The sequence below is a fragment of the Vigna unguiculata genome, unplaced genomic scaffold (genome assembly GCF_004118075.2).
Source record: "Vigna unguiculata cultivar IT97K-499-35 unplaced genomic scaffold, ASM411807v1 contig_475, whole genome shotgun sequence".
Lineage (NCBI taxonomy): Eukaryota > Viridiplantae > Streptophyta > Magnoliopsida > Fabales > Fabaceae > Vigna > Vigna unguiculata.
Window position 1 is genome coordinate 49288 of NW_021011188.1, and position 18159 is coordinate 67446.

Here is an 18159-nt window from a genome sequence, read left to right on the forward strand (position 1 = left end):
CAAAAATAAACATTAAAAATTATAACCATAATCAAACAGAGCTCTCGAAAAAAAATGTACCCTTTTACTAAAAGAAAACATTGTCTTTGTTTCTGATCAAGAAAACCGTAGAACAAAAATACAAACACCAATTAATAATACAAAATAAAAAGGTTTTTTAGAGAAGCCAGCTTAATAAATGATTTTTTGTAGCCAAAAATAAATCTTGTTGGATCCAAAAACTTCAAAAATGAAAAAAAATAATCGTACGCACCAACTTGATAGTAGTCGACGATCTTGATAGTCGATGATCTTCTTGGCATCGATTAAGGCATCATAGTAGTTTTGAAGGGAATCAAACTCATGATAAAACCCTATACCATCAACGAAGAAGTACCCAAGTTTAGCAGAAAACAAAAAAACAAAAAAAGTGAAGTGAGGGTGAGTGAAGCAAAACCCTAAACAGTGAAGTGAGGGTGGTTAAGACCAGACGAATAGAAACCTCATTAACGCACCACCGAAATTGATGAACAAAACATCGCTAATGCACCACCAAAATCGAAAATCCACACCACTGTCCTTTCTTCCAAGTGCACGAACCACACCAGCCGCAATTTCAGTGCACTCTATTGGCTTCAATGACAATTTGAAATAGAAATATGCAGTAGATAAATCCATAATCTTCCACTTTGAAAAAAAGTATATATACGTCAATCAATCATAGAAGAGAATTGAGTAGCAAAGAAGAGTGGGAAACAAAATTTTACAATAAACCCATTGATTAGAATGAAAAGCTTTAGGATTATGGGGGTAAAATCGGAACTGAATTCATGGGCTGAAAAAAGGCAGAAACCAACTTCAGCACAGGTAAAAGGACAATAAAACCAAAGAGTGGGACACGCGTAAGCAATTTAGATTGGGGTATTTCGGTAATATCCCTAGTAGTTTGTTTTCTTAGTTTTTAAGTAGATAACAAAATATACAACACACTTCTTCACCCTCTTCTCTATTCTCTCCACCCCTCTTCCAAAATCTGTTGGCTTCTTCTCTCCCTCTCCGTTTTTTCTTCTAACGTGTGATCTCTTTTCTCTTGACGGTAGAGAACACACTATGGTGAAGAAGAGCAAGAGTAAGGAAATCCTAATCCCTATTCTTTGATATCAGTAGTGCGCATTGATTTTGTTTGTTTAATTTTTTTTTATTATTGTTGTGAATTTTTTGCGTTGCAGAGAGTAAGAGTAAGAGAGTTTCAATGAAGAAGAAGTACAAGGTGATACAAAAGGTGAAAGAGCACAACAGACAAAAAGCGAAGGAAGCGAAGAAGCTTCGCCTGAGTGGGACAAAGAAGGTTGAGAAGAATCCTGGTATTCCCAATGATTGGCCCTTTATGGAACATGAACTCAAAGCCCTTGAAGCTCGAAGAGCGAAGGCCATTGAGGAATTGTAGCAAAAGAAAGCTGAACATAAGGAGAGGGTAATTGTTTTATCATTATCGAACTCCCATTTCATGTTATGTTACAAGATAAGCTAAATGAATGAATAAATAAAAAATGTCAGGTAGAAGTTTTATGTAAACCTTGTTCCTGTAGAAAGTGGTTCATGGATAGAAGATAATGAGGGTGCTTGACTGTTGGTATATTAAAATGTTTTTGTATTATTGTATCACTGAAGATTGATGTCCACTTCAAAATGGGGTGGGAAAGAGAGGAGTGCTACTAAGAAAAGAGTCCTTTGGGATCTTTGTTTTCCTTGCAATTAGGAACTTACTATTCATTCCTTGTTCAGGCTCGTAAAAGGAAATTGGGCTTGCTAGAGGAGGAAGATGACTCTAAGTTGCTAGAGGATTCTAAAAAAATACTAATGATTTTGGTAATGCTGCAAAGACCAGAGGTGTGCATTTATTTGTACTTTCCTGACAGTTTGGTTAGTTTGACTTTTCAAGTGCTTACTTGCCTGTGTTCTGACCATTGTTATTTTTTGTTTTCTTATTCCATAGATAGCTCAAATAGAGCCTTCTACAGGGATCTTGTTAAGGTCATTGAAGCCTCTGATGTCTTACTGGAGGTCCTTGATGCCTAGAACCCTTTGGGGACTCGTTAACCTGAGATGGAAAACATGGTGATGAAATCGGGTCCTGATAAACGTCTTGTCTTGGTTTTAAATAAAATTGGTAGTTTACTGATCACATTTCATGTTTGTCTCCTTTCTCCATTTTGGTATATTTATTTTTGCGCTGCCTAATCATTTGACCTATATAATAGATCTTGTGCCTGAAGAAGTTTTAGAGAAGTGGCTCAAATATCTTAGAGAAGAATTACCTACTGTGGCCTTCAAGTGTAGCACACAACAACAAAGATCAAACGTTGGAGCTGATACTCTACTCAAATTGTTAAGAATTACTCAAGAAGTCATGAGGTAACAGATTTAATGATGATAGTTGTTTGTAAAATTGCAACTTAATTTTGGTTCGGGTATTGTGCTTCCCTTCATGGAATTTTATCTGATATATGATTGAGAAACCTTTATGTATTCACTGCTTATCCTTTTTTTGGTACGTATGGATGTGGTTGTGTTTGTGTTTGTGTTTCCCAGAATTCTAGCCTGGGACATTTTAAATATATGATGTTGCTAATGTGCATTGGATACACTATCTTGACATGAAAATTATACAATAAGGGACGCCTTCACTGGAAAAACCAACTTTAATGTTGTCAAATTGGCAAACCTAAATGGTGAACCAAATATAAAATCAGAAGGTTTTGCAAATAATTCATAGTATATATACTTAGAGAGAAGTGAAGAACCTAAGTGAGTTGGTTTTCATTTTTTGTTCTTACATTTTGAGTCAATTTGAAGCAACTTTTACAGGTGGATGTGTCGTGTGCACCGGATCAAAAAGAAAAATAAAGTGGTAGATCACGCTATTTTTTTCACATGTCAGTAGAAATTAAATTATTACTAAACCCTATGTCTATGGTACTTGCTCCTAAAATAATATCACCTCTTGTCGGGACTTGAGAATTGTTGGCATTGGTGTTCTCTATGTTGTTGATGCCTTTTTCTGAATCATAGTTTCTATTGTAAGATAAGTATCAATTCTGTTAGATAGGGTTTTTTCTTACTGTTGTAGTGTTGGTGCTATTTTATCCGTTGAAAATGATTTTATTATTCAAATATATTCTATTTTTAGAATCAAAATCGTAGAAATGTCTGTTTAGGTCTAATTTAACTCTAAAAAAAATGAAGTTTGCGCCTAGTTAAAAGCTTGCACACACACAACAAACACACATATTTAGTCATCTAGGTGACACTGATCTCTAACATTTGTTTGCTTGTGCATGAATGTGCCAACTTTTGGTCAATCACAAGAAAAACTAAATATACAGTTTTTAAGTTGGAAGAATATGCTTTAGTGTGGATCTTTGTGGGTTATCATTGCTACCTTTTGGGGATTTTGCATATGACTTAATTTTTATTTTCCTTGGTGTAGTTATTTTTTCTAGTCTTTTTAATCTCTATTGCTTATCTATTAATTGTTTTGTTTTTTCTGCTTTTGTCCTTTAATTGTAAATTATTGATTTTGTTGTTGTTTTGCTTCCTTGTCTTGACAAACAAAAAGTCAATAACTATGGGTTTGATTGGCTTGCCCAATGTGGGTAAGAGTAGTCTTATTAATAGTTTAAAAAGGTCTCATGTTGTCAATGTTGCATCTACTCCGGGGTTAACAAGGTCAATTCAAGAGGTTTAATTGGACAAAAATGTTAAGTTGCTAAATTTTCCTGGTGTTGTTATGCTGAAGTCTCAAGAAAATGATGCTTCCATTGCCTTAAAAATTGATAGAGGATTGAGAAGTTAGATCTTATTAGCCCAGGTATACCAAGTCATTCCCCCCTCCTCTTATTATGTGGTTATTCAGGTGTTTATTTGCATTAATTCAGTTCGAAATGAATGGTAGAAGATTTATAGGTATTTTACATGAAAAAATAGTAAAAGAAAATGAAGTTGTGACATTGAAGAAATTCTATTCAATTCTACAAAAGTTTGAAGTATTTGCTATTTTTTGGTGCATTTGGTTTGACTAGTGGCTATATATATAAGGGTGTTTTTTGTCTTTAAACGTGTTATGTTATGTCTATTTTTAAGCATAAGTGCTATTGGTCCATTGTACATTTTTATTTAACATCTTGTTTTTTTGTGTAAATTTCTTGTCCCCTTTTACTCCATTTTCTCAAATAGAATGACTTTCAATTATAAATTCAATTATTTTCAGAATCGTTCCCTCTTTACAACTTCCCTTTACTTCTGTGTTAACAATGATGGTGTGAATGAGGTAAGTCCGTGGGTTACTGGGTGTGTACATTGTATTTTACTATATGGTTGTGTGTGGTTTGATCTAACCATTCTCAAGATGTCAGTGATAATAGCACCTTTTCATTAAATCTTGTCACTTATCCTAGTTATAAAATGGAGTTCTGTTAGGTTTTAAAAGAACAACTGATAGGTGATGTAGTAGAACGTTGGATTTTTCTATGTGCGGGTTGTTGGATTATGTTTCCTGTTATCTTGTTTTAGATATAAATTAATGTTTTATTCAGTAATGAGAATTCTAATTTCCAAAACACTTAGAAGTTTGCATGATACATTTATTTTATTTATGGAAAATCCTGATTTAAGTTGTACTAACTCTTGTTAAGTAAATTGAAAGACTTATTTCTTTTCTTTTAACTTGGACAACGCAGTGAAGGAAATTCTAAAGCTCTGTCTGCCTAAGCAGCTGGTAACTCTGTACAAAATTTGCAGTTTCAATGTAGGTGATGTTGACGACTTTCTGCTGAAGGTAGCTGAAGCTGAGGGCAACCTCACGAAAAGTGGAAAATTTGACGTTGCTACTACTGCAAGAATCATTCTTCGTGATTGGAACGAGGGTATGCGTGCATGGAATTTCTTAAATTATGAGCAGAGAACCGATTACTTTTCTCTGTGTTGAAGTTAAAATTGAGAAAGAACTAAACAAAGAAATTTCTCTTTCTGTTTGTATGTTTCAGGTAAAATTCAGTATTATACCATGCCCCCAAATAGGGATCAAGGTGAAGCTTCAGAGGCAAAGATAGTTTTTGAATTTGCAAAAGAGTTTAACGTTGATGAAGTCTATAACAATGAATCTTCATATATTGGGAGCCTTAAATCTGTTGATGACTTTAGTGCTGTTGAAGTTCCTTCAAGTCACCCTCTCAATCTTACTGAAATGATGTTGGAGGTTTATTTCTTGAAACCGTTTAGAGAATTGACTATTGTTGATATCAATCGTATGCTGGAAATTTTAGTGTTTTCACACTTACTAATTAAAGCATTCTGTTGTAGGATGAGACAGAAGCCAAGTCAGGTGACCAAGGCGAAGGTCCCGGAAATGTGGGTGAGGTGGATGAATCCATGGAAGATGATGGTGGGAAGAAGAAGGATAACAGTGCAGCAAGTAGGCAAAATGAAAAATTATATAATGCGGACGGTATGCTTAATACAAAACTGAGGCTCGGTACTAGGCTTTTCGAAGATTTTGAAATTTTTAAAATAATATTTCCGGAGCAAAGTTTTCCAGAATAAAACTTCTGATATGAAATGGGATTTGAAAAACATGAAATATTTTTTGAAAAATCCATTTTGAAATTAATTCTTTTAGCATTTTCTCTCTTCTTCTACAGTAGCCTTTAGGTGACTGTTGCAGCTATGGGAGTGGTGGTGAAAATTGAAGTGTGGGTATGATGGTGAAGGATATTTAAATATTTTCCTTATATTGATGAACACGCAGAAATTGATGGAATGCAGGAAGCAATGGCTAATGTTTTATAGAGTGAGGGTCTTTAAATAGACATCTTTTACTGTTCAAATTGCAACATTTGAAAAGATTCTGCATAATTCTATATATTGTCTACACTCTTTTTCATTTCCTGTTCTTATACCACAACCAAATAAATTCATTCAAAAATTACAATATTAAAGTTTTTTAAAGTTTAAATTAAATTTTCCTATACTAAAATTACAATCAAATAAGAATTTGTAACAACAAAAATTTTAAAAACTATAAGAAAAGGAAATTACAATTTTATTATAGAAAAGGAAATTTATTTCTACTGAAACATAATATAATATTTGAAAATAATCCCCCATCTTCTAGTTACACATATCAAGGTTCATATATGTTTATATAGATGAATTTGATTCTCAAAAGAAAATGCAAATTTAGTCTTTCATTTCTCAATTGTGTATATGTATATTTAAAAGTTAATATATGTACTGAATTTGATCCTCAAAAGAAAATGTAAAATAAGTGAAAATAGTTTTATTAAAAATGTAAAATTGTGTATATTTAAAAGGTAGGGAAAGATTATATGTTTCTTACTATGCAAGTGTAATTTTTTATAGTATTTTTATAGAAGTATTTGATTGTCTCAAATATATGATAAATGGAAGAGAATATAAGAGAAAGGGAAAGAAAACCGTAACTGTAAGACTTGGAAAAAATTAGAGTAAAGGGGGACACGTGAGAAAAAAATTAATGGTTTGATTAATATTGTTGTTTTATTTAATTTAATTAGATATTAAATTATGAAATAATAATTATTTAAGTGATGTAAGTTATTGTTTTATTTATTTTAAATTTTAATATAATATGTAATGTTGAGAATATATGTATATAATTAAGTTTGCGCATTATAAAATGGAAAAGTAATTGGCTTCTTGGTTGGAGATTGTATTTTGGCGTGCAGGTATTGGGTTCTATCCTGGCCGTGTCATTTTAGAGGTTACTCCATGCAACATTCTGTTTTTATTTTAAAAAATTTGTTGATGTTACATGAAGATAATAAAAGAGTGAGGTTTTTATTTTATAAAATCTTAACCAACCATTTGAGAATAAAATAAGGATTTTAGGTTAAATGTTAGGGTTCTTTAGAGAGTTGAAAAAATGGGAGAAAACGTGAAGAGGAAAGGAAGAGACTATGGAAAGTGTAAGTCCTAAAAGGATTGCTACACGAGGTAGGGGAAGCCAACCTTGTGTTTGTTCTCTTGTTTTGTTTTGTTTGCTTGATGAATGAAAACTTGAAAAACATGTGTGTAGTGTAGGGGAAGTTAGTGTGATTTGTGTTGTTGTTTGAAGCTTGACTTTGATTTGCCATAGATGTTTGAATGCCTTGAATGCCATATGCTTCTTGCTTTCATTAAGTTGCGGATCTGTTTTCACACCCCACGTAAAAGTAAAAAGGGGTGCATCATGTTTTAATTCTTATACATATTATTTCACTTTGTTTCATACTACATGCTTCAAATATGGTCAAATTATGGGGAGGTAATTGAGAGAGGGCCACGACACGGGTTTGTTTTGTTTCTTTTTCTCTAAACCATTCATACCACTTTTGATGGAGTTATATTTTTTTAAATTCATGGTGCAGACCACACTTAAAAGACTTGATTTTCTCTTTTAGTATGTAGTATATACTTTTAGTTTGATGGAATGTGGGGCTTTTGTGTGGGGTCATCTAAAAGTATGCTTCCTTCTTCTCTCTCTTTTCACACCCCACGTATAACATACATTCACTCTCTCCTTTGGTTCACGTAGATGTATTATGGGTTTGGTGTGTAGCCACTTTATTTTTCCTTCTTTCTTTTCTTTTTGCAAGGTTCATGTTAATTGGGTGGTAGAATACATGGGACCCGCATGTTTTTCATGCATACATTTCTTACAATTTATGGTTTCTTTGTCTCACACACACACAAACACACACACACATATATATATATATATATATATATATATAATTGGGTGGTAGAATACATGGGACCCGCATGTTTTTCATGCATACATTTCTTACAATTTATGGTTTCTTTGTCTCACACACACACAAACACACACACACACACATATATATATATATATATATATATATATATATATATATATATTATTAATGTTGGTGGTGGGTGTAGCTCTTTGGTTTTAAAAATATGTTTCACATACCCTATGGTTGTGAGATGACGTGCATGGAGTTGTTTCATTATTCTTTTTGGTCTTTTTCGAAAGTTATTGTGTGGCATGATAATATTAAATAATGTTGTGATATTATTTGGTTATCTATACTTATTAGTGTGACCTTGCTTGATATGAATTACATATGTTTTCATGGGTTGCATGGTTATGGAGTTAAAGTGGTTGTTTGAGGATAATTACTTGTGTGTGATGTTATGCCTGTGTTAGAGTGAATGTCATTTGTTGGGTTCATTGTATAAATATGTTATTTATAAGTTGATGGGTTTATGTTATGGAACTTTATTTCCCATGCATGATGCGATGGTGAGTATTTTGTTGGCAATATGTAATTCTCATGTGTTGAATATTGGGAGTGTTTTGCCTTGCTTGAAAGCTCTTGGTGGAATTAAATGTTGTGTGAGGTTTTCCGTACCTAGGAACCCAGTGAAGACTCTTTCGCCTGTGTGAAGTAGTGGTAGATGATTGGTTCGAGTGTTGTACCCTCTCGCCTGTGTGAAGCAGTGGGGAGGGGATAAATGTTTCACCTTATTTCGGCTCGTTGCGAGTATAGTGCCCGATGTGCGATGCATCGACGTTTTTACTCATAATTCCTTGAGGGATAAGGGAGACAGTCTAGCTGCATTAAGCGGGACACATCGAACCATCTGTTCTAGAAAACTAGATGCTATTGTGGGGTGAGAGGCCGCGGAAAACCAAAGCTTGTTTATAATCACTATATTTGAAGAATTGAGATGAATGTGATGCTATGTTTGGTTTAGTATGATTGTTTGGGTTTGGAGTTTGTGTGTTCAAACCAAGGATGGATTGTGATCATAAAGTTTTCGTGTTAATTGAATGCGACGTTGAGTATTATTGGACAGGTTTTATTTACGAATGTCTTTTATGAATATCATTGTTTTGGTTAGCTTACCCCTACTTGTTTGTTTGTGTGTTTGTTGTATGTGCGATGATCGTATAACGTGTGTGTTATACGGGAGCAGATGATATTGCAGATAATCTTGGCATGGAGTAGATCGACGAGAGGCTGGGGTGAACTCGGGAGATTTTATAATTTATTTAGTTATTTTAAATCAGATACTAAAAATTATGTAATTTTCTTTTGATCGCAAATATTATTGAAAGTTTTTGACCAAGTGACAATTTGAATTATGTAATTTAAATTAAATTAAAAGTTTTTCTTAAGTACATTTTCAATGTTAATTCCTTTTCCGCTAAACGTAAAAATTTTCTAACGCTCCGTGACATCCCAAAATTGGGGTGTTACAATGATGATATTAGTATTGTGAAGACTTAAATTCGCTACTCAAGTACAAAGTCAAATTTCAATGGGAAAAACTCAAATACATATGATCATTTTATCTCATAAAATATTTATTTTGGAATTAAAACAAATTTATGGTTCAATATGAATTTAAATGGAAAGTTTTTAATAAATAAATTAAATAATTAAAATTGAAGTCAATGTAAAAATATAATTTGATATAATTAAGAATGTCTAGAATTCTGAAGTAAACTACATTTTCTTTTCATTGGAAAAATGAAATATATTGAGAAGTCCATTCTTGTTCATATAATATTACATTTCTTTATATTTACTTTACCTAAAACCAGTCAAAATATAAATATATTTGCGGTAAAAGTCAATCATTGACATCATAGAAAATCTTTACAATCTTAGACTATTTAAATTAAATTTTTATTCTCTTATTTCTATCTTATAGTACTTAAGTTTATTTTTACAAAGTAAATCATCGTCGTGTCTCATGGGAGAAACAGAAACCTAGGGAAAACAAGGAAACGGACATGGGGTATTTGGGACCCACTGCGATATATTTGGCGATAAAGTGACGATATGAGAAGGACGTTGTCGTTTTGGAAGAAATCAAAATCACGCTGATGCACCGCGAAACCTTGTGAAAATGAAATTAGTGAAAGAAAATTTCAATATTAATAATGCTCACGTTGGTGCCTTAAGATTGTGATCACATTTTATGATTGAAAATCAAAATAAAAAATAAAATGTATTTTAAGGACACATTTAGACAAACTTCTTTATAAAAATTTTCACGTTCGAAAAATAATAAATAAATTTGTTTATAAATTAAAATTAGTTTATTTATAAGTTAAAATTAGTTAATTATTTACTAATTTAAAGAGATTCTCCAATATAATTTCTTTAAGCTTTTATCTATTTAACTTGTGTACAAGTGTTAGTATTGTTCCATCATGATTATAAACACAAAAACCATAGCAACGATAATCAAATACTCGTAAAATAACGTCTAAAGAAAGCCAAAGTATAATAAAGAAAATTTCTCCATTACATTCTTGATGGAAGGAGATAAGAACCTAAGAAGAAAGAATGAATATGGTGTATCATAAGCATGCAGTCAAATAAGAAAGAGTGACAACTCCAATCTCATCATCACTAATCTCAGATCTCTCTGTGTGGGACAAACCACATCACATGAATCTCAAGCCACCTTATGTTCCTTTTTGGTTTCACAACCAAACAACCATGAAGGAAACCCTTTAGTGAATGAAGGAAACCTAAATTAATCAAATCTAAAGGAACATAACACTAAGAGGAAGAGTTGTATCCAAAAAGAAATCTTTCGAGAGAAGCTTGAATCAAATCAGAAGCTTGAATCACAAGAAAACATCAATCTTTATTTTATACAAAAACAGAATGCTACTCTGTATTCATTGTAGCATTCTAATAGAGTTATGAGAGAGGTATAATAACTCCATTGCCGAGAATCATCAACATAAGTGTTTAGTGTTGAGGTTGGATGTAATCTACTCTAATTATTTGTACTACTACTGTTTTATATATTTAATTTTTGTTATTCATGTGTTAATGATTTGATTTATGATTTAATATTAGATGACCCTGATGACTCAATTTACTATGTTCACTATTCATTAATGAGACAACCTTTAATGAATTAGTTGTATTTTTATATTCTTCCGGTCTCTCTCTCCAAATTTCAAGAAAGTAGTTATTTTAGTGAAAATAGATTTTTTTAATTGGGTATTAAATTTTATTTCCTGTAACGTCCTATCTCTATAAATAGTCTTCTTAACCTATTTTAGATTTTTATTCCTTAAGATTTTTGTTGAGCTTTTTTTGTTTGATCCCTTTGGAGGAAAATTTTCTTAATAGTATGTTTAGATAAACCAATTTAAGAGAGTAATTTATTTATTTTAAAGAATTTTTAATACTTTCATGAAAAATGATATATTTGGATGAGAAAATTAAAAGAAAATTGAAATTAAAAAATTTTAAGAAGGTATTTCAAATAGCTAAAATAATAGAATTTGAAATTCACTCAAAAAGAAAATTAAAATTTCCTAAGTTATGGAATTGCTAATTGGTTAGGACATAAAAAGTCCACAAGTCTAAAAATTCGAGTTGAGCGAAGCAAAAAGGTCAAAACGAGTCAATTTAGGTAGAAGGTCAAACCGAGTCAAAAGTTGAGTTAAATTTCAAACCAGATCCATTCGAGTTGAGCTCTATTGAGATTTGGTAGAAGAAATTATAAATAAAACTTTATTGATTCTGCCACAAAAATTTTTGGCTAGTTTTTGTAAATTCTATTTTTAAACAATAGGAATAATTTTGTTTTCTATTTTCATAGCAATTTGGGAATTCTATTTTAATTTAAAAATTGTGTAAATGATGAATGCATGAGGATGTTAACGTTAACACATAAATGAGTAAGACATAAATCAACATATAGGTTTGCCAACAAGTTACCCAAAGTTTTTATGATAACAAATAATAAATATCAAGTTTTGTTTGAATAATAAGTTTGTCAAATTGTGAATCAATTTAGTTTTCTTAGCTATAAAATAAACAAAGATTAGACATCTTATATAGGAGAACAAAGTGCTATATGACCTCAAAATCAACTAACAACCCCAATAGTTAAAATTGTAATCGACATAATAACTAAATTATACTATGTCGATTATTATTTAATTGGCATAGAAAATTAAATAGTATTGTCATGAAAGTCCCCACATTAGTGTAATGAAATACTAAAAACTAATTATTTTTTTAAAATTGTTCAACTATAAAAGAATTAATAACTAATAACATCCTCTTCTTTTTATATTCTCATATGAAACAAATAAATATTCTCATATGAAACAAATAAAGGAAAAATTCAAATCGAAGATAGTACTTCAACTTATATAATAAATAAATAAATAATTCACTCAATATAATATACACAAATTATTTATAAAAGAATATCAAATAAAAAAATAAAATTCATTTAATGTTATACGACATGTTTTTATTTTATAATTTCAACTATATTAACACTTGAGTAGAGGTGTCAAAGTGAATCAATATTCAGCTCACATAGATTATTGACGAGTTGCGCTAAAAAAGAGGTCAATTCAATCCGAGTCACTTTTTGGTGAGTCAAAGATTTTGCAATCCGGTTTGGCCCACCACGGATTGGTGGGTTAGTGGGTTGACTCACTTACGAATTTATATTTTTTTGCAATGTATTTATATATTTACTACATTACAATGAAAGTGAATTGACTTAAATTATATTTTATAGGGTTAAATATGTTTTTGGTCCCTTAACTTTCAGTGAATTTTGTAATTAGTCAATTTCAAAACTTTGAACTAATTTATTTCTTCATCTTTCGAAATACGTGGATTTAGTCCTTTTAATCAAATTTTGTTAAGTTTATTTGACATTTCAAATGTGTTTCATAATAGTATTTGACTTAACATTAAAGCAAAAATGTATCAAATAGTATAAACAACTCAAATACAATCATGAAATGCGCTTGAGACATCAAATAAACCTAACAAAATTTTATTAAAATGACTAAATCCACATATTTCGAAAGATGAAGGACTAAATTGATCCAAAGTTTCGAAATAGACTAATTCTAAAATTCATTGAAAGTTAAGGGACCAAAAACATATTTAACCCTATTTTATAATAGTGAAATGAAAGTGTTCATCTAACTTCTAAAATATTATTATAAAAATAATAGCTAAAAATTGAAGTATCAACTATTCAAACCTATGATAAAAATTGAGTTACATGCTGGAATCTATTTTGACATTTTTATGCTTGATAAACTTAAGTATAAAAAACTTTAATAGGAGAGCGTATCACATTAGGTGAAAGTTTAGTTTGAAAAAAGACTCGGAAATTGCTCTTTTCTAACAAAATTGGCATCGTATTTTTCGTAAGACTTCCTGAAGAACTGTTTTTGAGAAATATAAGTCATCGAGAAATTAAGTTATGACACACATTTTTTTAGTGATAAAATAATTGTTAATTTTGAAATGGTTGAAAAGTCAAGAAGGGGGGGTTGAATTGCTAGTTAAAACTTTAGGCTATTTTTGCAAGCTAAAAACCTACTTTAATTGAATCAAATAGATCACCAAGTTAGGATGCAAACAGTACTGAACTATACACTTTCAATCGATCAAAAACAGAGTTAACAGATTGATTTTACTAAACAGATTCTGTTATGGTATAATCAATCGATTGAAACTGAAAAAACAGTCGACTGAAATACTGGGAAAAATGAAGAAATGTGAATTTGAATTTTAAACCAGAAACAATGCTCAAGATTGATCAAGATCAGTTCTAAATGATTATACAAACATGCTCAATGTTTCAGATGTTATGAAAACATGCAAGAACATGAAAAAGATAATTAAAGCACAAGTTCTTGAAACTTTAAAATGAAAATGCAAGAGAGAAAGGTTAGAGAAGAGAGGACACCATGAATTTTTATACTGGTTCACTCAAACTTGAGCTACATCCAGTTTGTCAAGGCAACCTGAGCTTGACTTTGCACTATTTCAAAAGTTTTACAAAGAATCCACCCTTACACTTCCAAAATATGCAAAAACACCACAAAAGACTCTTGAATCACACAAGAATCACACCAGCACAACAAGAACCCTCTTGCAGACCTGGAAAACCACCAAGCAGACACACAAAGCTTGAGAAAGATCAAACCTCAGTGGTAGCACAACCTTGCCTACCACAAACCACTTTCTCCAAGCTTCAAACCAAGCCAAAAGCTTCCAGAATTGATCCAAGATCAATCTTCAACAGCTGCAACACCTATGATCACGAAGGAGAGAGTTTCCACAAGTTTCCAGAACCAAATCGTGCTCTAAAATGATCAACTGACCTCTCTTTCGAAAATCACAGTTTAAGACTACTGCAGCCAACCTTTTAACCTGTTGAAAAACCATTCAACAGATTAAAAGAGACATTTTAACCTGTTGAAAAACCATTCAACAGATTAAAAACACACCAAAGACCAAACTACATCTAATTAATGCTTTAAGGTCTACAACATGAATTACAAACTACAAGTACACTTTCTTAAAGATGTAACTACATGGAGAGCACATGTTTCAGCCTTGATCACCATGGATATCATCAAATCTCCTTTCCTTCATCAATGTATGTGACACCCCGACTACTATACTAAATAATTATTATTGCATAAAAAGATATGGAATTAATTTTTTTTTTCATACGATTATCCTTGAGAGAACATTAATGATAAAATAACTTCATATTCATATATATAGTTTACATATCTGTAATTGTTCATGAAATATTACAAAAATATATATTTGTATAATATTAAGAGTCTTACATCAAAATAGAATATTTATCTATATTTTTAATATCTCCTAAAGATATTAATAGAAATTATCCATGAGTCAATCTTCAGAAGATCCACCAATAATATCCCGAATAACTCTCACTGAGCAGGTTCATCTTCTGTTCATGCAACAGGTACATATGAAAGAAAAATATGAAAGGAGTGAGGTCTTTATAAGCCTTAAATATCAATCTTAATAAACTCAACAAACAATGCAGATACCGGGGGCCTAGATTTGGACCTATAACCACCAAACTTGATCTTGTTTTACCAGACATATGGATCCATATTCCACTTCTGATGATCCAATCTGAACATCAAAAGTTGCTTTGGGAAGTGATTAGGTAGTTGAGTATTTCTCATAAAACATTGGTACAATCATAATTATTTCTTTCTCGAGAATATTAGCCATTCATCGGCTCACAAAAGAGATATATACTCACTACCTAACCTTGGCGATGCCGAGCAGGTATCGGATAGTCCCAAGTTTGGCCTATGAATATCCTAGTCTAGGGCGCTATTCTGAACTATCCAGATATTCACCTACTTGGTAAAACTTCCTTAGACCCCACCATGGTCCCTGCCTCTCATCCCGCAGTGTACCAAACTGTGACTTCCCAAATACAAATACTTTGACACTGGTTTAATCTCAACTTATTGAAACCAGACTTAACTCTTACTTAACTGACACACTCTTGGGTATTTTCAAAGGTCATAAAATGTGATGACTATCAATTCATGTCATTGTATAAACAATATACAAAGAATATAAAACAACGATAAAATGGATATGCAATTTTCTTCTATCCAAGCTCACTAAATAAAATAATATTTACTTTCACTTCACATTTATTTTTATTTTTAATTATAAAATAATGATAAAATCAGAATCAAAGCAAGAATTTTAAGTAAATAATTAGATAAGGATTAGAACATTATAATTAAATATAAAAATATAAATTAAACGGGACCAGTGCATAACTTGAGATATATTAATTGAAATAAATAAACAGGACCAGTGCATAACTGGAGATAAAAATAAAATAAATAAATAGGACCAGTGCGTAACTGGAGGTAAATAAAATAAAATAAATAAATAGGACCAGTGCGTAACTGGAGGTAAATAAAATAAAATAAATAAATAAATAGGACCAGTGCGTAACTGGAGGTAAATAAAATAAAATAAATAAATAGGACCAGTGCGTAACTGGAGATAAATAAAATAAAATAAATAAATAGGACCAGTGCGTAACTGGAGATAAATAAAATAAAATAAATAAATAGGACCAGTGCGTAACTGGAGATAAATAAAATAAAATAAATAAATAGGACCAGTGCGTAACTGGAGATAAATAAAATAAAATAAATAAATAAATAGGACTAGTGCGTAACTGGAGGTAAATAAAATAAAATAAATAAATAGGACCAGTGCGTAAATAGAGGTAAATAAAATAAAATAAATAAATAAATAGGACCAGTGCGTAACTGGAGGTAAATAAAATAAAATAAATAAATAGGATCAATATATAATTGGAGATTAAATAAAATAAATATAAGAGGATAATAAATGAAAGTAAATAGAATAATATATGAGTCAAAATAAATAAAAGATTAATATAAAACCCATGAGTTTATCAAGATTAATATAAAAAGAGCTCAACCCCACTCCCCCTTACCTTATTGATTGAAGAGCACACTAATAATATTTGAAGAGGACTAAGATCTCTTTGAATCTTTGCTCTAAACTTTCTTTTCCTATTTTTTCTCTTTCCCTCTCTACTTTCTCTTTCTCTTTCTCTTTCTTCTTTCTCTTTCTCTCTCTTCTTTCTCTCTCTCCTTCCTTTCTCTTTCTCTTTTTTCTTTCTCCTTCTTTCTCCTTTCTCTTTCACTTTCATGTAACCTCACTCCATACATATATATATAAGCCAAATCATGTGCATGTGGTTGTTTTTATCCAAATCATCATGACTTTCATTAATTAAGAGATAATGTTTATCTCTTTTTTTTTCTTTCCTTCTTATCTTTTCTCATAATCTTCTTATCTTCTTCTTATCTCATTCATTTTTATTTTATTTATTTATTTTTTTTTACACACACCTATTAATAATATTTTAATTTTTATATATATATATTTTGTTTTTTTACCTAAAACTTTTTTTTAATATATATATCTATATATATATATACATATTTTATTAGTTTTGTTTTCTTCTTTTAATTATTTTTAATAGGTAAAAAGTATATCATGATAAAATATATTTTTAATGTTTAAACTACATCATAATAAAATATGAAACATTAGTAAAAAAAATATATATATATATAATTTTTCTAAGTGTTTTATTTAAAATAAATAATACAGTATATTAAAAAAAAGGGATGTTACAATGTAGGCTTCATTCTAATGTTTATGGCTTCAAGATAGTTCAAAAGAGCTTCATTCAATGTTCATCAAATCTTCAAGAAGCAAACCACCTTGGCTTCTCATGTCAACAATAATTAATTAAACTATGAACTTCAATTTATAATTATAATATAGGCGAAATCCATTAAAGAAATTTGACAAAAGATTATTATAGGCAATATAATATAACTGACAGAATTAAAGGTAGTGAAGACCCAAAACTTCTATTCGTATAGAAACTATATTTAATTAGGATGGCGTTGAAAAAAATTAATTAAGGCATAAAAAAAAATCATGATAAGTCTTCACATATAATGTGAGCATAATAAATAAAACTTAAAAATAATGATACACACAGAGTTAACCTGTTACATCGTTGTTCAATCTAAAATTGTTTTTCTATGGCCATATTATGATCATTTAACAACCGTTCCAGACTTCCGGAATCTCCCATGTTACCTATGGTAGTTTCAATCGGACACAAAACAACAAAGTATATATATGAAAACCAGTGTAAATACAGCACTTGTACATAGTATGTTTTAAATATATGTTTAAGTTAATATATAAAATAAAATTATATTTATTAAAAATAAAGTAAAATATATTAAAAAAATGAGAAAATAATAATTGATAAATAGAGAAAAAGAGAACAGAGATAGACAATTTTATAAAAAATTTGTAAAAGTAATGGATAATTTTAAAAAATTTAATAAATAATTATATTTTAAAGGATAAAATTAAAATTTTAAAATATGGATAAAAACAAATATTTCTTATATATTATTATAGATATATATATGGAACTGGAACATTAATTTTTGTTTGTTACTCTTTGGGTCAATCGTTCCTTTTATTTCAAATTTAGGTTCAATTGACTTTTTATCTAAATATTAGTGAAAATTTTCGGCGATTCTTAATTTTTAATTTTAATTTTAATTTTATATGAAATGAGTTAATATTCGTTAGATTTATGTTAAGGTGATTGAGAGAATGTGATGTAGTATAAAATTGGAAAATAAAAATCACTTTTGAATGTTTACAATGTCATTTATGGTAT

At 30.3% G+C, this 18159-nt stretch overlaps 1 pseudogene; it reads left to right on the plus strand.

The window, feature by feature from the left end:
* The first annotated feature begins 1089 nt into the window (after positions 1-1089).
* On the plus strand, positions 1090-5580 carry LOC114172028 (annotated as a pseudogene).
* Positions 5581-18159: the final 12579 nt, after the last annotated feature.